Source organism: Ambystoma mexicanum, chromosome 10, assembly GCF_040938575.1.
Source record: "Ambystoma mexicanum isolate Mex_15411 chromosome 10, UKY_AmexF1_1, whole genome shotgun sequence".
Classification (NCBI taxonomy): domain Eukaryota; kingdom Metazoa; phylum Chordata; class Amphibia; order Caudata; family Ambystomatidae; genus Ambystoma; species Ambystoma mexicanum.
Genome location: NC_090932.1, coordinates 1,077,965,731 through 1,077,988,643, shown reverse-complemented (window position 1 = coordinate 1,077,988,643; position 22,913 = coordinate 1,077,965,731). Strand labels below are relative to the sequence as shown.

At 45.3% G+C, this 22,913-nt stretch overlaps 1 protein-coding gene across 3 annotated transcripts in view; it reads right to left on the bottom strand.

The window, feature by feature from the left end:
* The window catches only part of LOC138491986 (gastrokine-1-like), a 108,189-nt gene that overhangs the window by 12,533 nt on the left and 72,743 nt on the right, over positions 1-22,913 (bottom strand). The window contains exon 1 of one of the 3 annotated variants that reach the window (XM_069618883.1): positions 3,843-3,931. The exons of the other annotated variants lie outside the window; for them this stretch is intronic. The gene's annotated coding sequence lies outside the window, so the exon portion shown is untranslated. Of the gene's footprint in view, positions 1-3,842; positions 3,932-22,913 lie in introns of those variants that run through there. 3 annotated transcript variants of the gene reach the window in all.

The following is a 22,913-nucleotide window of genomic DNA, read 5'->3' as shown; positions in this document are numbered from 1 at the left end:
TCACCGGCAGAAGATGTAAGGCAGACTGCACCATCAGCCATGGTCCAATGCTGAGTTCTTCTTGCTACTTCTTGCACAGTCTTCAGATGATCTTCCCAAAAGAGGGGCTCAGCCCTCTTTTAAAGCCAAATGGGCCAGAGTGATTGGTGTAGGCTAAGCCAACTTTAATGAAACAATCCTGGGTCTCCACCAACAATCTCCTGTATGCATGAGGACATAACCAGAGTGCTTTGCAACAGAAAAGGTAAAGGGGTGAAAACATGTAATACTAAGTTCTACCCATCTTCCTGTCTGTTGTGGATCAAAGGGTCTCTCTAGTTATTGGAGCTCTCTGTGGTTCCTGATTATAGCGGAAGGTCTCCCTTGAAGTTGCAGCGAGAACAGACATTCTGTCTCCATCAATCCACACACTTGTACTTCTATATGAGGTCCCCCTGCGGGAATCACTACTGTAAACAAGCAGTCCCAGGCATGACACTTCACTGCCCTTGATACTGAAGGGCGGAAGCTGGCTTCAGGTTGACACAGTGCATATCAAAGGTTGTTGGGGTTTTCCAATCCTTTGTTAGTCCTGCGACCAGGCTGCCCGTAGGCCTGTTTTTAATTAACTCTGATTAGTATGCAAAGCTGCCACCAGTAGAGCTAACGAAGGATAGGGTGGATCCATGGAGTCTTTGTTAGTTAATTTGGCTGGCCATGGCAGGAGGAAGGTGTTTCCTTCACCATTCTGAGATGCCTAGATGTACTCTTGGCTGTCATATTCCAACTAGATATCACAGGGTGGAGGGGCCTGTAGGTTTTGTCCACCCAGAGTACACAAGTCTATGTGTATGTCATGCAGTGAGGATAGGAAAATGTGTGCAGTGCCCTCATTCAATTTCAGTAAACATTTCCAAAAAGCTCAGGCGTGCGCACACCAACCGTGTAGATGGTCGAATTCCTCACAGGCCTTCGAAGCATAGGCCTTTGTTATCATGGCTTTGCAGGTGATGTAGGCAGTTTTCAAGGTGATGCATGCCGGCAGGGGTAGCCAGTGCAGCTCCTTGAAGGAGATAAAGGGGGATGTGATTGAATTTATTTGTATATGGCACTTTGGATGGCTTTTAGGGGTGCCAAGCCAGACGTTGGAGCTAAGGTATCAGGCAAATCAATGAGGATGAGTAAATCGTGTCTCAGTTTGAAGGAATTCTAGAGTCCTGTTTCTTTGAGCATGTATCAAAGCATCACTGAAACCAGATTTTTCTTTGACATTCTCGTTAGTGTAATTGTTCAGGGCAAGTGACCAACAAATGTGCTCCTGTGTGGGCTCTGAGTACAAGGCCCTGTGATCAGGATGAAGAAAAGTGAAAAGGGAAGAAGCGGCATTTATATCGTTAAAGTATCAGGATATGTGCCATGACCTGATGACAAGAGTGCAAAATACCGACCATGTCAAAATAAGGGAGCAACCATATCGATTTAGCTTGAAGATTTATAATGGTGAAGGAATAGAACTGAGAATTCTTTTGGAAGGTTGATTGTCTTCATAGAATAAGATTGAAATGAATATGGGGCGATATATTTGCATCAGGTGAAATATAATCAATAGAAAATCAACATTCAGACTTCCATCATTTGGAGGTCAAAATTGTGGTCCTCCTTACTTTTCTACAAGAAAGACATGGAAATGTAGACAGGAATCTGAACCCGCAGACGGGCTCGTCCAATGATGTCCCCCAGTTGAAGAGCTCCAGAATTGAGCTCCCAGAATTCCAGGGTGAGTTGTCACAGGACTCTGGGTAGACAGATGCCCTCGGACAACAATGGGCATGATTTATGCTGCCATGCATATGCTTGCATTCCACCACATTTCTGAGGCAGCAAATTGACCTTGCCAACCTTTGCATGGTTGCATTTGCAAGGGGCCAACGCATTGCTGATTCTGATGCCCTGCACGTGCCCAAGCCAGACTGACAGGCAGCCGGCAACATTGTCCATGGAGGACATGGACAGGAGGACATGAAAACCACGTCTCCTGCCTGGCTTGGAAAGCTCATGTATGCTGCAACGTAGCCGCTCACGAAAGGTTCACATGAGGGGATTTCCATGGACAAAGACTGCCGCCGAGACACGTCAATGGGTGTGACGAACAGCTAATGCTCACTCTGATCTGAGGACTTGCGAAGATAGAGGGCTAACCAGTAATCCAGGGTGGACTGGCCTATAGGGAACTCTGGAGATTTCCTGCTGGGCCTCTGAATCATGTACCTCTTTTGTGTGGTTATCTATTTTATTTCCAACCGTTTCCATGGAAGTGGGGTTGTGCTTGCTCACACTGTCTAATATGGGGCCACTTTGAAAAAAAGATCTCGAGGGTCTCTTCTGGTTCCCCGTCCACACCTGACTAAAACCAGCGTCCTTTAAACTGTGGGGCTGCCCCCCGCCCCTTGCGAGGGCCCAAAGGATGACCCAGGGGGCACAAGGCTCTTCCAAAAGGGGGACGCTGACGGCTTTTAATAGAAAATATAAGCATAAATGGCATTTGAGGGGGCTAGCAACAATATTTTTACTCATGGGGGGCTCAGCATACACAAGTTTGAATACCACTTCCTTAAACCTGCATAGGGCACGTTTATATTGAGTAAGTACCAAGCAGGCTTACTTACCACCTGCTATAAATGCTCTCAATTCGGTTGTACCCCTCTTTAAGACAAATGTGCATTTCCTAAAGATTTAGGGCCTGATTCACAAAAGCATTTTATAATAGTGCAATCCCATAGGAAAACACTCTGTGAATAAGGCCCTTCAGTTTTCAAATAAGATTTTCTTTTCATATTTCGTTGTGTGATCACAAATACGTAGTATCATCACAAAACTCCCCACCCTTCCTGCATATTCGGCCTTACAAGTTCGGCAGCGGGTTATATGCTGCACCACCCAACTATGAGTTAGGCAGAAAGTTGGTGGATTCTCTAGCAGCTATGGGCCGGAGGTAAATTCGCCAATTTACTGCCCAATTTCAGCAGAATTACCACTTGCGGTAATTCTGCCGAAATGCCCCATGGAGTTCTATGCACTCCAATGAAATGGAGACTTTCGCCACCACCGCCACTTGTAATCTGGCGGGGATACTGCTGGACCAAGTGGTGGTAACGGTTATACAGTTTGGTGGTATCTCAGCAGATTTACCACTGATATACCACCAAACCTAAAATGAGGCCATTAATGTCATGCGCAGTTCTGCATCACAGGAATTGGCTTTGTAAGTTTTCTGTTAACGTCATAATGATGAGTTGATGAGTTTCAAATACAAAGGATGACAACAATCCAGTGCATACATTTTATTGGAACAGATAAAGTAACAGCCATGCAGCTTTCGTCACACACCGAAGGGGTACTGCAGGGGCAGTATAACGCACGCTTCAGTCACACGAAGAAGAGTTGAAGCACAAGCAGAAGCAGCATCCGCTTCTCACACACACATACACACACACACAGAGCACATACAACATGAAATCTGCAACTCAGTATCACTCAAAAGCACTTGCACTGATAGCTTCAGGCGAAGTCTTTTGATTTGCATGAGCTCCCTTGGTCATGTGACTTCACCTTCTCTCTGGTATGATAAGGTATCAGGCGTACATTGTGTGCTTCACCCACCCCACCTTTATTTATACAAACCACCCAGTTTGAGTCACTTGCATTACTCAAAGGGCCTCAATAAATTAGTTTTACCCTACAGAAATATCCCAGCCCACCCATAACATTTTGTAAGCCTTTGTTTCCTGATAACGGGCGTCGGAGGTTCGCACTCTCTAACATGCGCTAGCTTGGGGGATCTGTTGACAGAAAGAAAACAATACCGAGAATTACGAAGCATTAGTACCCGGCACCTTGCATCCACGGGAAATACTGAACGTGGATTGGCTCGTTTCCGAGCCATACCACAGTGTAATCCTGTGGATGCACATACGTTGTTCGTGTGCCGGGTACACTCTTTTTTTTTTTTCAAGGCAACCTTGGAAATGGAGAAGGGACCACACGTAGTCCCTTCTTCCTTTTCAAGGTGGCCAGTTTCCTCCATTTCATTAGTACAGAGCAGCTTGGCCCAAAATGGTGCCCTGTTGCTACAAAATAATGAGGCAGTACGCACGCTCTAGTGTTCCTAGAACTAACGCGTACTGCAACAAAACCTTTTCAAACGGCAAAATAAATGCTGCTTGAAAAGATTTTGTCAGCCATTAGTGTTCTGGGGCTGGGCACTCTGAAAAACTAGTTTACCGAGCCTGCGGACCCCGGAATACTAATGGCAATAAGCCCCTCGACGGTGGGACAAAACTGCCTGCGATAATGCCCCCGTGGCCTTCGTTAACTATGCCCTGTAACTATGGGCTCCGGGGCGGTTTACCTGGGGCGGTATTGGCCCACCGTCTCGGCGCTTATTGCCACAGTGAAGGTCCCTGTGAAGGTTCCAGAGAACCTCGACAGTGTGGCAAGAAGAATAGCACAGGGAATGTTCCGTCCACTGCAACGTGTTGTGCGGGAGAAACTCTCTGCATAATTACTTATCCCAACTGCTCCACTCACGCAATTTGCATCCCTACATCATGGTGACAGAGACATTTAGCTCGGGCTATACTGGGCGTTATGGTCCCCAATAGCTCATTACCCAGCACAATGCAGTGGCAGAGGGCAATCTCTTTCGACATTACTTGTTTTAAACAGAATATTTTATCATCACTGGGTGGAATGTTTTAATAGCGTTATCTATCTGCGGTAAGGGCCATACCATACATGTAAGAAATCTCCTTTGTTTTTACCAATCCCCTTCCCATAAAGATCCTCAGCCACTGGCAAGTTTCCTGTCTATTTTCCTTGTCTCCCCAGGTTTATCCCTGCAGAGGACTGTTCCTGTCTCCTTTTCATGTGAGCTGAATTTTATTTATTTATTTATTTCAGCATTTATTTCAGGGCCCACAACCCTAAGGCATCTAGGCGCTATCTATGCTCATGTTATCTGTCTTTCATTTAAATAACATCGCACACATAGAGCAATCATAAAGGACCATGGATGTCTGGTGTATGTCTGACAAAAATGACTACTGCTCTGCAGGAGTACAGGAGTACAGGGATGAGCAGTGAATACAACTCCTACTCAGTCAAATACAATCATAAAGGTGACAAGGACACAGCCTGACAGGTATGCGTCCTTTGTCTCTTATGGAAGTGCAGGCCGAGGGCAGGCTAGACACTTCAGGAGGGATGTGAGCTGGTCCATAAGCAAACAAAACAACAATAGTACTGTAGTTCCAAAATAAAAAAATGTCCAACCAAAATTCTATAAAATTAGGGCTTTTCAATTAAACCAGAAAATACATACAGCTAATAAAAACACTAACAACCCAACCCTGAAGGGGAAAAAAGAGCGAATGCAGACTTTGGGACAAAGGGGCATTCTGATTTTGATGACATGCGTGCAGGCAATCATTACAGCAGCAATTGACAAAGTTACTGAGAATATCTTTCACGAGGTAGAGAGGCAGGACCTACAAGCCACTAGCGCTCTTTAAAGTGGGCCTGGGAGACATAATCACTTCAATTCCTTAGAATTCTTGTCTTTGGGGCTCAACAGCTTTGGATCACGCTTCTAGTCCCTTTAAATGGGTTGAGTCGGCATCTAGACATCGTGTGGCAGTTATTCCGACTGGATCGCAGGCTTTGAGACAATTGATTCGAGACGGTCCATCGATGAAATGCAGTCCTATAGTAGTGATAGAATTGAATTTGGATGAAGGAACAAGGCGCGTTGAGTCAAGTTAGCGTCTTCAATAGGTAAAAGTGGTTCAAAAGGGTTCCATAAAGAGATGCACTTCTTCAGTGGTAATCTGCTCAAAAACACTGAAGTGAAGGCAGGCGATGGATCTAGTCAGTGGATCGACAGCTCCTGAGGGTATTCAAAAGGTGGCGATTGTCACAGGCCTGGGTGCTGGCAGTGTCTTGAAAAGCACCACAAAGCTGTCAAGCCAGCTCAACAACATCCGGAAGCTTGAAAATAGTGTCTAGAACTAGTGATTTCAAGGGTGCTGGTGGGATCCTGTCCAACTTCTTCAGAGACAAGGTAAATCCTTTCTTTTGCGCTGCCCAGCCTGGAAAGTCCCAGAAAGCACTTGCAGGGTTATTCTACCTCCATTGAGCAGGTCCTGGGTGCCAGCGATCTCAGCTGAAGTGGACCTTTTCCAGCCAGCTGTCACCCCAATCACTCTCTTAGGATGGTTGTGGAGAAGAGCTTACCTCTTTTTTGGAAATTATGGTTGTCAACTCTATTGCAGAGGATTTGGAACAGATAGTACTCAACCAGGTTCCACATGAATCCTTCTTCTTCAAGTGTCCAAAGATGAATCCGCTGGCAGGAGGGTCTCCACTTTTTATAGGCAAAAGAACACAACAGATTAGTTCCCTTCTAGGCTTCTTCATGTGGTCACACCCTAAATGCTGTTTCAGAATATTCTTGCCTGGTGATATCATACCCAAGGGGCTTAGTCTGAAGGAAATTTAGGGGACATAAGGTTTTGGGAACCTTTGAGAAATCAAAGATTGTCAATCCCTTCTCTCACTGGAAAGTCCAATCCCGGACTGCTGAACTCCACCCCCTTCCTCTATTTGCCTACATCAAAAGGTCTCTGGTAATTATCAGCCTGGTGTGACTTTTCCTGGCCCTTTAAAGCTAGCCCTGTGAAGCACTGGACCACTGCAAAAGGCTGTCAATACACAGGAGACATTGTTCAGGAAGTTGGCAAATAATCGTAGCTGTTAATAAAATGACATCAATAGGTTTTGGCCAATATAATTAGAGAATCCTAGAGTTGAAGAGATCAGCATGTCATAACAAGTTATGGCTTGCATTTAGATTTCAGATCCACGGCCCACATGTATTTAATTTAATGTAGGCTTAGGATTGCCCACAATAAAAAGGCAGATACTGTCATGCCAGCCTTTTGGTCCAACATTTGCTGGCAGGAATACACATGCCATTAAAGCACTGCCATGTTACTAAAACACAGGTCAGCCCCTGAGAGGTGTAGGTAGACATGCTCAACAAAGTCATATGTCTGCACTGTGCTTTTTCTAGCATTTTGCATTATGAATGGGGGACTTCACCAATCTGTGGCTCCCTTCATGGTGTGGTGATATAGCTAGCCACATGTGTAGAGAGGACAGGGAGGATCTCTTATTTCCTCTCTGGCCTCGCTGCAGGGACCCTCTTGGAAAATGGCTCTTCCCTCCGCCATGTGGCTATTCATGCAGCCGTGCTCAGTGGCTCAGTAAGGCAGGCGAGGGAGGAGAGGGAGGAGAATAGCACCCTGCTGATTCACATAGGTGTACATTAAAGAAGACTATAGCTTCTTGACAAAAGGGTCACCATGTTTGAAGTGACCAGAGAGTAGAATGTAACCTACATCCCCAGGCCTTGATTCCTCCCCTGAGGGGGAATCTGGACATGCCCATCAATGAAAGCCTCAGTGCAGTCAAAGAAAAGGAAGCTGGGTTCTCTAGTTAGACAAACTGCATTGGATATGTTATGGTCCCCTTCAATAAAAGTACTTTAAGTAGTGTAGTGAGTGACCAATATATGCTGACCCCCATGATGGATTTCTGGTTTCATTTGTATTGCTACTTTTATCTTGGTCTTTTGTTTTGGTTATGTTTTCATTTCCTTGTATTTGGGTAATCGTGGCCATGGCATTCCTGGCCCCTGGTATTACCTGCTTCACATCTATCCCTGTATTTCCAAGTGGGCATGGACATGCTTATCTCCTGTAGTTGATAACCAATTAAAGATGGAACCTGTGCCTCCAGGAATGGAGTATTAAAGGGACCCTCACTGAAGATGACTCATTGAAGGACAAGGCTTCTTTGGAGGTTCTTTAGAACTATTCACCATTTGCTATTTGCTAATTTCACCACCACCTGAGGACATGCTTTCTCTCATTCATGCCCTTAGATATCCACTGCCGGCTTTGCTCTCGGTCTATCAAATTGTCTAAACTGACCATCACAGAGCTCTCACACTCTCTATAACGACCTCCCAACTGCTACTTGCTTACCATTCGCACCAGAATCACAAAGGTTTTCACTGGAAAAAATCAGGAGACGTCAGTGAACTTCTCATATTTGCACTTGCTACCTTATACTTGATTCACAAAGCTTAAAACTGGAGCAAATCTGGAGATTTTATTTATTTATTTTTATTTTTTTTACATTTGTAGAGAGCACTGCAGCCCATAGACATCGAGGCGCTATTACCTGAAGGCGTAAGCAGCAAGATTATGTAAACATAGGAAACATAAGTTACTTAGTTACAGAGAGAGGAGCGGAGCATAGTTACAAATGACGTTCGTCTGCCTGTAGATATAAAGGCAGGTAGGTTTAGACAAACAGCCTAGTTTTTAAGGCTTTGCGGAAGGCTAGGTGAGAGTCAATCCCCCTGAGGAGCGAAGGTAGGGCGTTCCAATGTGAGGCTGCTAGGGCTGAGAAGCTCAAACCGCCCGCACGTACTCTACAAGTCTTGGGGGTAGAAATCAGGTTGGTGTAGGCAGATCTGGTGGGCCTGGCCGAGGTGGGTCGTGAAATTCTCTGGGCAAGGTAGGGGGGAGCAAGGTCATGAAGGCATTTATGGGTGAGGGAGAGGGTTTTAAAGATGATCCTCTGCCTAATGGGCAGCCAGTGGACCTGCCTCCTAAGGTCAGAAATGTGGTCTTTCCTGGAAAAAACTGTAGCGGCCCTGAGGGCGTTGTTCTGGGCAAGCTGGAGCTTAGCGATGTTTTTACTGGCGGTCCCACCAAGGAGTGCATTGCAGTAGTCCAACCTGGATCCTATGATGGCCCTAGCAATAGTGAGGCCATTTTGTGAGGATAGGAAGGGTCTTGCTGCGTAGATGAGTTTGGAGTAGTGTGCCGATGAGGAGGCTATGGCATTAACATGCCTGTCCATGGTGAGATTAGATTTGAGGTAGACTCCTAGAGTCTTGACTGTTTGGGATACCACAATCGGTATGTTGTCGGTGGTAAAAGAGGTGCATTGTTTGTCAAGGTTGCCTAGAATGGTTGGTGACCCAATAAGTAAAAGCTGGGTCTTCTCGCTATTGAGACAAAGCCAGTTGTCTGCCATCCAGGCTTGGATGGTGGCGTAGATGGAGTTGAGGATGTTCTTGTCCAGCTCATAGTCACCTATAGCACTTGGGTGTCATCCGCATAGTTCGTGTATGAGATGCCCATAGAATCGAGGAGATTGAAGAGAGGCCATGTGAACAGGTTGTAGAGGGTGGGTGCTATGCAGGAGCCCTGGGGCACCCCACATTTGATGTGGCTAGGAGATGCGCATGCTGAGTCCGAGAAGACTTTCATGGCCCTTTCCTGTAGGAATGAGGTGATCCATGCACATGCTTTTGGGGAGAAGTTGGCTGCTATAGAGAGATGGTGGCAGAGTGTGTTGTGATCAACGAGGTCGAATGCTGCAGATAGATCGAGGAGGAGCACGAGTGCTGGTTTGCCTGCATCACGAATGTCATCCATTTGATTTTTCAGGTCAAGTAGAGCTGTTTCCGTCCCGTGACGAGGTCTGAAACCAGACTGCCGAAGGCCGAGAAGGCGGTGCTCTTCGAGGAATTTTTGGACTTGATGGTAGGCCGCTTTGTCCAAAACTTTCAATAGAAAGGGGACAGTAGTGATGGGCCTGTAGTTCCCTGGTACTGATGGGTCAAGTGAGGGCTTTTTGAGGAACGGACGGACCCAGGCTTCCTTAAGATCAGTTGGAACATGGCCAGACTGAAAGGATGCATTTATGAAGGCTGTGAGGAAGGGGGCCAGAGTAGGACCGTAGTCTTTGACTAGCTGTGCAGGGCATACGTCACCTTTACAGTTAGATGTTTTGATGGTTTTTAAGAGCGTGATGACCTCAGATTTAGTGATGTCTTTGAAGTCGAAAGGCGGACAGGAGTGGGCTTTGGTCTCTTTGTTGGTGTTAGTATTCTGGTTGGCGATTAGGAGGGTCATAGCTTTTTGGTGTGCCTGAATTTTAGTTTGCAGGGTATTTAGTTTATTAAACATGGCGGATTGGATGTCGCCCTTAGGCAGATGTTTGTGAAATGCATTTGTATGTGAGAATATTACAGATGCTCCAATCACCTCCAGGTAAAAATAAAATGGAGAACATCATCATCGTCTCCATTTAATTTTTTATTTTTTATGAATGGAATGTGCTTATTAATTTAGACAATATACACATACTACTTATACATACGGACTACAAATACCTTTTTAGGCTGCAGACTATAAACCATAGTAACATGCCATAATATCATAATATCCATATCATTTTTGTATTCATCCTATAGTCTTGCACAATGAACCCACTACCCAATACAAAATCCAATGTAAAGCTGAGTATGGTGAATAACACATACAGACAATGCAGCAGAGCACAACCACAACAAGACAGAAAGAAAGAAGAGGAAGAAAAAAAATATGTTTTAAATGCATTCCACACATCCTACAAGTTCCCTTCAAGGCAGAAGACCTTATGGTGAAATGTGTATTTTCTGATTCTTTTCCTCTTGCTTTATATTTATGTTTATGGAAATTATATAGCATTTTCGCCATAGTTTTTGTACACGTAAAAAATGGTACAATCATGCAACATCATGTAATTAAGAAATGTTTTCAGTATTACCAAGAGGTCACAGTGGATCCATAGGAAGAAGTAGAAGAAAGAAGGAAATGTTCTTTAAGTGAAGACTGGAAAATAGCCAAGGAAGAAGCAGGTCCCTCATTCATAGGTTAAGAATTCCATCATTTAGGAGCCATTGAAACAAAGCCACGGAAAAAGGATTGCGCACAGGGAGCAAGGGGAAAAAAAATGATCTGCAGAATGATGAGAGTGCGAGGAAGAACATCGAGAGATACAAGACGATAGACACACGCTAAACCATAATCACGTTTAAATACTATACAAAGAAAATGAAAAAGAATATAGTAATGAAACAGAAGCTAACAAAGGGAAGTCAAAGAATAGTCAAAGAATAGAACGAGAGGATATAGATAATTGAGGAGATAAGTTAAGTTAGGGATAAATAGAAAAGTTAACCATTGAGTGAGGAGGCACAAGAACAAACCCCAGGAGAGGAACCAGAAGTGCTGAATAATATTCAAGTGGTGGAAGAGTGAGAGTAGTGGTCAGCTGTTTAGTAGCATGGAAGGTAAGGAAATGTCTTATTTTATCAGTTTCATGTAGAAAGAATAGAGCCAAACGTGCTCTACGGTAGATGTAAAGAGAAACAAAAGGAGAGGGGTCAAAAATGACCCATAAATTGCGAGCAGATATAGAAAGCTGAAGGTGAGAAGGGTTGGGGGTGGGGGAAACCAATAAGGGAGGTGGAAAGGGAGATGGAGAAGAGGCAGGAAAGTAAAGGACTTGAGTTTTAGACTTTTCTTCTCATTTACTTCCAGGTCTGAGGCTTCCTTTCCCAATGTGTTATCTGAACTCACTGCCCAGCTCCTACTAAACACTGGTCCAACTCCCATCTTGGACGATCTAAACATTTGGGTGTATGATCCCTATACCCCAACACTATCAAATATCTTTTCACATTTAGATTACCTGGTATTCGAGCCTGGCATTCCACCATCCTCCCCGAGATCCCTGTGAACTTGCCACGTTTCTGCCAAATTCAGTATCTTTCTGCCATCTTGCTCCCATTCCAGCTCTATGTCGCCCCTAACTCTGTAACGCGGACCTGAATACGTGGACTTTCAGGGGTGGCCGAGGAGCTCCACGCCACCCGCCAGCAGATTCCTAATGTGCTTCTAAGAGCTTAAAAGGGCATACATGGGGGAGGGGCAGGAGTGTTGCCAGCTACTCTTCCATGTGCGAGTGGTTTCTGTGTCGCTGCACTCTACTTTCAGGAGCTGAGACTGGATATCACCTGCAGCATGAGGGGTGATTATTGGTTGTGTTCTGCATGACACTACCTCTCACCCGTATGTCCCTTAAGCCCACTCCCCTTGCTTGTACCTGCGTAAATTCTTGCGAGCGCTGTGGAGTTGCGTGGAGCCGTTGCTTCACTGTATCCAATGACGTGGTACTGCTAAAGTCGACTCCTGCTGGCTCAGGACGTCTCTCCTCAGTGTCAGGAATGTACTGTTGTTATGGTCTTTATTGGTATGCAATGTTCATGAGCAGCTCACTAATGGAAGTGAAGCATGGGCAAGTCCCTGCAGAATCACCAAACCAGTCTTTACAGGTGAGTCCAAACAATTTAAGTCTTGGTAAGGTTACCAGTGGGTTTAGGGTGCTCCCTCGTGTTGCGTTGTGACCCAGGTAAGTCGATGGATGGTAAGTACAATCGTAATGCAATGTCCAGGCGTTCCGGAGGTAGCAGGTAAGGTCCCTCATTGGCCTCCACGATGCTGTGTAGCGCCTACGGCCCCTGGCGAAGTCGGTGATATGAGCTGGGAGACAGCTCACACGAGGTGGTGACCTCGTTAGATTTTAATAATGCTAAGCGCGCACCTTCGGAAAGGTCTTGCTTATATATGGGTCAGGTCCAAAATGGCTGACGAGATTATACATTTGTGCGAGAGTTTGATTTCGGTCCTGCACATGTTTTCTGTGTTTTCTGTCTTCTGTGGCCCATTGCCTTGTCTTCTGGCCATTTCCTTCATCTCCACTGGTGTACTAGTTGCTTCCAGGATACCAAGTGGGTATGTGTTTTCCCGTGTTTTTTCTAGGGGGCGTGGATGTTCTTGCTGCTGTGTGTGATCTTGTTGCCCAGACCAGACGTTTGGAAGAACCGTCCTCCTGACAACCACATCCACCCCATCCAGCTGGGATTCAAGTCACACATTTAACATGTATATGCTTGCCATTATTCAAATCAGAGAAAGAATACTATACTGCGACAATAAGCAAGGCTGACATTGATCATTAGAAATATTCCCCATTTGCAGGTACGTCTTGATCATCAATAATACCACCTGCATCTCTTCATCTCTTCATCCCTACTGGTCAGTACTCTTTTCGGCTAATCAGCCCATCTGCATGTACATGTCTTACCCAGTTTGTGTGCCTCATTCTTCAGACACCCCGAACCGCTGTATCGCACATTGAGGCAGGTGATGATGTACCCTCCTACTGGAAGACTGTTGGTAACACTAGTTATCAGAGCCTCATAGTGCCACCTGAATTCCGGCTGTAGGGATTTTTTTCCTCCCATATGTCGTTTTATGGTCATTACTTACCATATGCACTTTTGTTTTGGGGCATCATACAAAGCTTTCCATTTGCTTTAATACTGAGCTATGACCAGCTATCTACATATAGGCATCATTATATATTTTTCCGCACAGGTGCACCTAATCTGGCAGTTGCGTTGCCACACGTCAGACTACTGCAACACCATACATGTGTGGTAGTTTTGGCAAGTACGCATTTACCAGGACCTTGATGTCTACATGCGGTTCTACATTGAACATAGGTGAGTTTGGACCCGCACACCTGTCCACATTCTAACCCATTCTTAGCATCTTCCCCTTTCATTTGCCCTCCCCTCTGCTCCCCCATTCAAATGGGGTTATTACTTTTGGTCGCATTTTGGTCGTGGGACCCACGTTAAGGTTTTTTTTTTCTGGTAGCAGGGGTACAGCAACCTTGATTTTATTTTCCCCGGGAACTTTTCTTACTTATAGTCAGAATTTTTTTTCCCTACAATTGGGACTTTAAACTTGGTCTGGAGTCTGTTATTTGGGACATTTTTAACCATTTAGTTTATTGCATATTCCATACATATAGACCTTGCCACCTTGCTTGACACTTTCTCCCTTTCTACTTTGTTGTCCTCTCCACAGCAACTCTTCATTTATTCTTTCTGTCCTTTCCTTGAATCATAGGGTCTTGTCACCTACTGTCACGAAATGGGGATTTATCCGTAATGTCCAAATCACTTTTTAGTTCTGTTTCCTCCCCCTCCTTCTCACCTGAAGAAATATCCTTGGGGGTTTTCTTTCTTCTTTCTTTGACGGATGATTTCTTTTTATGAGATACGGTCTACCACGGAACGACGCCACCCTGGTTGCGGAAGACTTCCGGAAACCAGTGGCCCCGGGACTGTGATAGCCAGAACGGGGAAAAAGCCATGTAGGCAAATAAAACCCAGAACCTTCTTGCAGGAGGGATGGTAACCACGAGGCACTGAAGATCGATGAGTGACACGATAGCTGCGAGCAGGCAAGTGCGTGTCAGACTGCGGAACAGGGACTGAGAGTAATCCCCTGTAGAAACCGAAGCGCTCGGGGAAAACCTCGAGAAGGCGCCGCTAAGAGCGACCCCACTGGAAAGGAGAGACGAGAAGCCGAGGCACAAATACGCCAAAGCTTCCCGGAGGGCAGTGCAGAGAGACAGAGAGAGCGAAGGGAGTGGAACGGAGTGAGGGTTCCAGCAGGTAATAAAGAGAAGGTACGGAGAGAGGGGCGAGGACCCAAGGAAAAGCAGGGCTCAGCAGAGCCTAGAGAAATGAACAGGACCGTGACAACAGCAGGATAGCGAAACACACACAGTTGCAACGCGGCGAGTCGACAGCAACTGAACACTGATATACTGAGAGCTGCCATGTTGGAAAAAGACTAGACCGCAGCTCAGAAAACGTGTCAAACGTAATGGAACAAATGATGGCGGCCCAACTTCCATCAATCCCAATGCTTGGTAAAAAAGGGGCACATGATAGTATGCCCCCCTCCAGTGCGGGAAAACCCTGGTTAACCCTGATGGGCCCGATAGAATTGTTTAACCAGACGGGGGGCATGTACATTGGAACTAGGTTCCCAGGAGTCTTCTGATGACGGGTAACCCTTCCAAGAAAGCAGAAATTCCAAACTTCCATGATGATAACGGGAATCCTTGATCTTGGCTACTTCATATTCTTTCCCCTCAGGTCCTTGTTCCTCCACCAAAGGACCCAAAGGGGCTGTCGGAATGTCAGCCAAAGCCGGGCGTAACTGGGAAGCATGAAACACAGGATGAATTATTTTCATGCTGTTAGGCAGCTGTAGTCGGAAAGCGACCGGATTTATTTGAGAAGTCAATGTATAGGGTCCCACAAACCTGGGTGACAACTTAGATGGGTGAATCCACCGGAGAAGAACTCTGGTGGACAGCCAGACCCTTGATCCTGTCTTAATTGTGGGTGCCTCAACACGTTTTCGATCTGCCAAGCGCTTGTATCGATCTCGAGCTTGAATCAGGGCTGTCTTGGCCGTTCGGTGTGCTTCCGTAATTTGCTGTAGACGGTCCTCAATAGTGGGACATACTGATGTGGAATCCGAGACTGGTAAAATACTTCTCGGATGTACTCCGAAGGTATTTAAAAAAGGACTCAGTCTCGTGGCAGAATGGATGCAATTATTATAAGCAAATTCGGCAGTAGGTAATAGATCGTACCAGTTGTCCTGTGTATCATTGCTATAGCATCGAAGATATTATTCCAATGTACCATCGAGTCTCTCGTTCTGCCCATTGGTCTGAGGATGGAAGCCAGAGGATAGTGCTCGTTCGATACCCAATCTCTGACAGAGTGCTGTCCAGAATTTCGAGGTATATTGACTTCCTCGGTCCGAGATAATTTTAGTAGGCAATCCGTGCAACCAAAATATATCTCGTACAAATACCTCAGCCATCTGGGAGGCCGTAGGAATTCTCGGGAAGGGGGAAAAATGAGCCAACTTAGTGAGTGTATCGATAGTGACCATGATACACGTGTGGCCTCGAGGTTCTGGAAGGTCCACTACAGAATCTGTAGAAATCTGTTCCCAAGGGACCTTGGGTAAGGGAATCTGTTCTAATAATCCGATGGGTTTTTTATTACAATTCTTGTTCCAGGTACATTGAGCACATGCTTGGATGTACTTCTTTATGTCAGAGGACATTCCTTGCCAAAAGAACGATCTTTGAACTAGAGCCTCTGTGTTCTTCATACCCCGATGCCCTGCAGTGGGGTGGTCGTGACACCCAGATAACACCTTCTGCTGCAAGATGACCTTCGGCAAGAACAATCTCTTGTCATCAAAGCACAAACCATCTCTCATGTCCACTTGAATATGAGGTGAACAAGAAACAGGTAATGGTGCTTTAGTGGTGGCGGACCTGACTTGAGAGAGGAATGACGAGACAAAGGCAATAAATACTCTGTCGGGAAACAACCTTTTGTCTTGATTAGGTTGAACCAGAATGGGTGCCAAACTAAATCTTTGCTTCAAGGCCAGAAATGCTGTTTCAGCTGCAGGAGACCAAACAAAGGGTTGATTTTCTTTCTTTAAAAGAGTGGTAATGGGAGCTACTGTGGCAGAAAAATCTTGAATAAATTTCCTGTAAAAATTAGTGAAACCCAGGAATCTCTGGACCTCCTTTATAGTCTTCGGAGATGGCCAGACCAAGATGGCTGAGACCTTCTTATTGTCCATCTTTATCCCCTCTTGGGAGAGTATAAATCCCAAATATGGGACAGATGAGACAAGGAATTCACATTTACTGGGTTTTACTAAAAGATGGTTCTCTTGAAGACGATGGAAGACTTCGTGGAGATGAATGATGTGATCTTGGTGGGTTTTTGAAAATACCAGGATGTCGTCAAGGTAAATGATCACTGAATGAAATAACAGGTCTGAAAAAGTGCGATCCATGAATCGTTGAAAAATGGCAGGGGCATTGACCAAACCAAAAGGCATGACCTTATACTCATACAGGCCGTAGGGTGTTCGGAACGCAGTTTTCCATTCATCACCTGTCCGGATGTGCAAGAGATGATAAGCATTTCTTAAGTAGAGCTTAGAAAAAACTGTGGCTCCTCTCACAGCTTCCAGTATGTCTGCAATAAGGGGCATGGGGTATCTATCACGAATAGTTACCAAGTTGAGCCCACGATAGTCAATGCAGGGTCTAAGCTCCGTGGAGTCTCTCTTAGCGATGAAAAACAATGGGGCACCAGCAGGAGATTTTGAGGGTTGAATAAGGCCATTGGTTAAGTAGGCGTCCAAGTATTTCCGGAGTACTTCCTTTTCTTTTAGGGACAGAGACAACATTCTGCCAAAAAGGAACTAAGGCATCAGGTACTAAATCGATGGCCCAGTCTTCGGGACGGTGTGGAGGAAGATCATGCTCTGCCTTTTCCATGAAGACTTGATGATATACCTGAAACTGAGGAGGAATCAAGTGAATAGTTCGTGATTGAGCTTCGACTGATTGTAGAATCGCAGGTTGGTAGCTTGCAGATTGTAGGCAGTATTGTTGGCAATGAGGTGAAAGGAAACTGAGGGTATTTTTCGACCAGTCTATGGTGGAATTGTGTAGACGAAGTCAGGCAATGCCCAGGATGATGTGGAAATGAGCTGCCCGAATATTCTTGAAGGAAATTTCCTCCTTATGCTGTTTAATGATAAGGTTGATCAGTTTCGTGGAATGGGTAATGGGACCTGAGCAAAGAGGAGTACCATCAACTCCCTCTACCCTGAGATCTTCCTGATTGAGAATGCGCTGGATACCCATCTTCTCAGCTCAGCCCACAAGGTGTCCACAAAATTTCCAGCTGCTCCGCAATCTATGAGAGCGGGAGTCTCTACTGACTTATCCCTCCAGGACAAGTGTAGAGTAACCACCATCAAACGGGTGTCTTCTGACTGCGTGGAAGGTGTGATGGATAATGAAACATAGGGACTTTCTGTAATTCCTCGAACCGTGGTCCCCCCTAGGTTCGAGGCACCCCGTTTCCTGACCTTTTTGGAGGGACTTCGGGACAATTCCGAAGCAGATGCGAAGAGGATCCACAATACATGCAGAGACCTAAGTCTCTGCGTCTCTTCCATTCTTCCTGAGCAAGTGGAGCCCTCATGGATCCAATTTGCATTGGTTCTTCCTTGTTTAGGGTTGTAGATGAAGGTGAGGGAGGTGGAACGGGGGCAGGAAAACCTGTTATTCCTTTCCCTCTCTTCTTCTCTTGTCTGCGTTCATTTATTCAGTGTTCCATCTGTAGGACTACTGACACAAGTTCTGAGAAAGAGGTGGGACTGGGAACTCTTACCAATTCAGCCTTTAGTTCCTTCTTGAGACCTCTGCGAAATATGGTGAATTGCGCCTGTTCTGACCAGGTGAATTCGGTAGCTAGTTGCTTAAACTTTGTGATGTAGGACAAAAGATCCATCTGGCCTTGGTGTACCTCCAGGAGCTCCTCACACGCCATGTAGGTTATTTCTGGTCTTTCAAAAGTCTGTCTTAGCTTGGTAAGGAATGCTTCCCAATCTTGTAGGACCGAATCATTTCCGGTGACCAATGGGTTGGCCCAGGCCAAAGCGTTTCCGGACATATTGGAAACTGCAAACCCTACTTTGCTCAGACCTTTCGAGTATGCTGTGGGTCGGAAGGCAAAGTACACATTACAGGCTTCAATGAATTCTTTAAGTGATTTAGGTGTGCCATCAAATCTACCCACAGACAGAGGTAGTGAAGGGAGATCAGAACATGTTTCCCGGGTAGACACCAATTGTCTAAGTACATTGTTCTCCACCTTAAGGTTTTGTACTTCTTGATTGAGATTACGGACTTCCACATTAAGGGACTGGACTGCCGTAACCAATTCCTGGAGTTGTTCAGGTGTAGCCATCTCGGTTTGTTTTTGGCATTGCAAACTGTCAAGAATTGGGGATTTATCCGTAATGTCCAAATCAATTTTTAGTTCTGTTTCCTCCCCCTCCTCCTCACCTGAAGAAATATCCTTGGGGGTTTTCTTTCTTCTTTCTTTGACGGATGATTTATTTGTTATGAGATACGGTCTACCACGGAACAATGCCACCCTGGTTGGGGAAGACTTCTGGAAACCCGTGGCCCCAGGACCGTGATAGCCAGAACGGGGAAAAAGCCACGTAGGCAAAAAAAAAAACGGAACCTTCTTGCAGGAGGGATGGTAACCATGAGGCACTGAAGATCGATGAGTGACACGATAGCTGCGAGCAGGCAAGTGCGTGTCAAAATGCAGAACAGGGACTGAGAGTAATCCCCTGTAGAAACGGAAGCGCTCGGGGAAAACCTTGAGAAGGCGCCGCTAAGAGCGACCCCACTGGAAAGGAGAGATGAGAAGCCAAGGCACAAATACGTCAAAGCTTCCCAGAGGGCAGTGCAGAGAGACTGATAGAGCGAAGGGAGTGGAACGGAGTGAAGGTTCCAGCAGGTAAGAAAAAGAAGGTACGGAGAGAGGGGCGAGGACCCAAGGAAAGGCAGGGCTCAGCAGAGCCTAGAGAAATGAACAGGAGCGTGACAACAGCAGGATAGCGAAACACACCCAGTTGAAACGTGGCAAGCCGACAGCAACTGAACGCTGATATGCTGAAAGCGGCCATGTTGGAAAAAGACTAGACCGCAGCTCAGAAAACGTGTCAAACGTAATGGAACAAACGATGGTGGCCCAACTTCCATCGATCCCAATGCTTGGTAAAAAAGGCGCGCATGACACCTACTGCCCTGATGAAGGCGGATTACTTCCTTCTGGTTTGAAAGAAAGATTTCATGACTGCCGAAACGCACATTGTGAGAGGGGAACCTTGCATCTTGGACTGTGGACCTTTGGATGTCCTCCATTTTAAGAACACTTTTTCTAGTTAATCCTCTAGTTTTTCCCCCTCTCTGCATTGGCAGACCCAAACCTTAGATTAGATCAATTCTAATTATGGTGCTTTGTTGTGTATTTTGCAAAGTAATAAGCTTTATTTTTGATTGAACAGATACATTGAGTATGAAATTAATTGATGTCTTTCTCCATGCTAAATTTGCTCTTTAAATCTCTAATCGCTTGTTTGATTATGTTTTTATATTTATTTTTATTTTTACTTGATTTCCTGTTTTGAGTTTATGTCCTTCAATGTATGCTTTGTATGTTTAGGTCCCAGAATGGTTATTCATTTCATTGATGTTGTTTCAATATACTTTTATGAGTTGGATCATACTGTATATCATTGTTTCCTAGCATAACAAAACACTGTTTATCTATTATACTTTTTGTAAATATAACACATCAAATGATACTTTACTCATTCTTCCTTTTCTTTTGACTTGATGGCGTTATTCTCTCTTCTTTTCTTTCAATTATATTACTGTGCCTCTTTTAAGGCTCAGGTAATGTCAAGGTGTCCTTTGTTTTGTATGATGGAATACAGCTAGAATTACCTTTGCGGTTTAAGAGGATTGGACCAAGTAATTGTATTGTAATAAGTTTAACCTGATAGCGCCAATCTACGACGCACCAGTATCTTTTGTTGGTTAGGGATTATGGCAGCTCATGTCAAAGGAATGTTTGATTTTGCAGATTACAGATCACACACTCGAACTGTATGAGACCTGATCCCCATTGATCCCTGAACAAGCGGTTCAAAATAGAAACATGACTTGCTCAAGGTGGCGGATGCTCCTGGTTAGTGTTTCTCCATTGGCAACTTATATATTGCCACAAGGACACATAACTCTGCCTATGGAGAGGAGCCTAAAACAAGGTTTTCACACACACTGCCTAATGCTGCTCTCTGAGTGTGTGCCAACACAGGTGTAAGGGGCAAGACAATTAGGTGCAGTGTTCCTCAAACGGATCTATCGGGTAATTTCGATGAAAAAACTGCAAATCCCGAAATACCACCTGATTCACTGCATATATATATATGCATGGGGAGACCCCCAGCACTCCCATAACCCTCCACATTTGTTATTAACTTTACCCAACCCCTTAAATATATATGCAGTGAAGTGCGTCATCCTAAATTTGGTATTTTGGGATTTACAGTGATTGTCGGCGATATTTTGGGGAGGATAACCCTCCAACCAGGGACAGATCGACCACAATGGGAGTCAGGGCGTCAACCCACCACTCATTATAGACGAGCCAAGCCAGCTCAGTGAAACATTGAGCACTCCTAAACCGCAGCAAGCAGCCGAGAGAGCATCCCTGAGCTGGCCTAACTGTCAAAGGGAAATGTGGATTCCCTTTGACTTTTTACAGTATCCCAGTGTGCATGTCCAATGGACCATGGAAGGCCGTGGGTGTTTTGCTTCCTTAACCTTGCACAGACAATTGGGAATGCAGGATGGGGTACTGCAGGCGTGAATATGCCTATGGGGTGCTCTTGATTGGTTGGTTCATTCTCCCTTACTACGATTGGTCATGCCCAGATATTTGAGGCAAACTTTTACACCCTCCAATTTAAAAATGCTCCAGCTGCGACTGCCTAGGATGAGGATTTGTGATATCACCCACCATCCTAATCCTCAGTTTGGAGCCTGCCTTTAAGACTTGTTCATGCTAAAAGGTAGAATGGCCCTAAATCAAGTACAGCACACCAACAATTTACACCACGAAATTAAAATATCTCGGGACACCATGTGTTGGAGCCAAACTCCACCGGAAAAGATGCTAAACTTCCCATCAATGCTAAGGGCCAATGCAGTTAGGTATTCTGTATTAAAAGGTATATACACACACTGTTAATAACTCAACAGTCTCTGCAGTGGCCCAAACTAAGGAGAGCCGTTCAGAGCTGTTATGTTTTCGGAGCTGAATGGTGGGCGCAAGAGGGTGTCAAAGTGTTTACCTCGGCCCGAGGCTAAGGCCTTCACTGACGGCATGTATTTCCCTGCCTACAAGCCCAACAACTCGTTTAATGTGTGTATTTTTTATTTTCTTTAGATAAATTCGTATATGCATTATGTCAAATACATTTTTATTTTTTATTTTATTGTACTTAGCTCAAAATTAGAACCTTTCACAATAAGAAAATTAAAAAAAAACAATAAGCAATAAACAATTATCACTCCAGTATCGTACTGTCACATAATACATAATTAAACATATAAAACCACATCATATTTCATAGTTTCCCAAAAGTCTAGCTAACAAGTTAATATTTCACAATTCATCGACAATAATTATTTAAAAAAAATAGTGTTACTCTAAAATGTGAACCCCTAAAATTGAGAAACAGTAACAGCCTTAAATAGTCCTTAACCTCGCCCCCACAACATGATCTGTATTGACATGCCAACGGCAAATGAATGCCAAATTAATTGCATCTCGCCAAGAAGGCCCACTTTCAGCTTCAACTCCTCAGAGGCATTCTCCCTTTGATCACCATCTCCCAGAATCTCAATGTCTCCAGAGCTCTGGTCCTCTCCAGGCTAGACTACTGCAACAGCCTCTTACCTGATCTGCCTAACTCCTCCCTTCGCCCCCTTCAACTAATCCAGAATAGGACAGCAAGCCTTATCCTTGGCCTCAAGCCCAGGGACCGCATCACTCTTGCCGCAAAACCTCTCCACTGGCTCCCGGGTTGCTGCAAGTATTAGGTTCAAGAACCTCTGCATCATCCACAAGGCTTTCTCGGTTTGGGACCCCTCTACATCCAACTCTCTCTCCCTAAATACCTACCTGCTAGAACCCTTTGGTCTTCAAGCTGTAACTCCCTGCAGAGCAGATGCTTTTCAAAGCAGTGAGTGGGGGGTACATCTCTCTCCTCTGCAGGTTCCCCCTGCAATGACCTTCCTGCCTGTCTCATACTTGAGCCAGATCTCCTTAGGTTCCAGAAGCTTCTCAAGACCTTCCTTTTCTCTTCTTCCTTTCCTCTCCCTGCTAATGTCCCTGTCTGATACTTGACTGACTGCCTGGTTCCTTCAGAGTGTTTAGGGCATCAGCCCACCCCCCCCACTCCAGTCTACCCCTGCACTTAGTCTCCTCGGACCCCCACCCTTCTACCTGCACTTGCCCTTCCGGACCCCTCCCTCCACACTTGCCTGGCTGGGACTGCAGCCTTGTTCCCTTCCAGCCCGTTAGCTCGGATTTAGCTCATGGACCATCCTTCCCC